This window comes from Sinocyclocheilus anshuiensis, unplaced genomic scaffold, assembly GCF_001515605.1.
Source record: "Sinocyclocheilus anshuiensis isolate Anshui unplaced genomic scaffold, SAMN03320099.WGS_v1.1 scaffold1599, whole genome shotgun sequence".
Lineage (NCBI taxonomy): Eukaryota > Metazoa > Chordata > Actinopteri > Cypriniformes > Cyprinidae > Sinocyclocheilus > Sinocyclocheilus anshuiensis.
Genome location: NW_015549671.1, coordinates 537,980 through 538,507, shown reverse-complemented (window position 1 = coordinate 538,507; position 528 = coordinate 537,980). Strand labels below are relative to the sequence as shown.

General features: G+C 52.3%; 1 protein-coding gene across 1 annotated transcript in view; it reads right to left on the bottom strand.

The window, feature by feature from the left end:
* LOC107660324 (activated CDC42 kinase 1-like) overlaps positions 1 to 528 on the bottom strand; it is a 50,280-nt gene that overhangs the window by 12,689 nt on the left and 37,063 nt on the right. The gene's annotated exons all lie outside the window — the stretch shown is intronic.

Genomic DNA, 528 nt, shown 5'->3' with positions numbered 1-528 from the left:
CCTGGGGAGGAAAGGATAACACCTCAGTATACGGTGCCCAATCCTCCTCAGTGCCCTCACGGAGGTTCATTGATACTCCTGCCACCCTCGGTGCTTCAGGGCTCAGTGAGCTCCGACGAGCGAAAATCCCAGCTGCCGCCCGGCAACGGTACAGCACGGGAGAGCTCGCCCCTCAAGTGAAGAGGCTACAGCAGTCAGGTCGGTTGTTCCCTGCCGGTCATCCGCTCCTCTAATAAAACCAGAGGCCAGCCTCGAGAGCAGCCATTTTCTGGCAGCGTGGGAACTTCTGCCAAATATATCAAAATGGTTGGGGGTTGCGTCCGATTTTAGATCTCCGTCTTCTGAACCGCGCTATCAAACGGCTTCGGTTCAAGATGCTCACTATCAAGCAAATAATATCTCAAATCCAGTCCGAGGACTCGTTTGTTACGATAGATCTCAAAGATGCTTATTTCCATGTCTCCTTCCTTCCTCAACACTGGAAGTTCCTGAGGTTTGCTTTCGGGGGTGAAGCATACCAAAATAGAG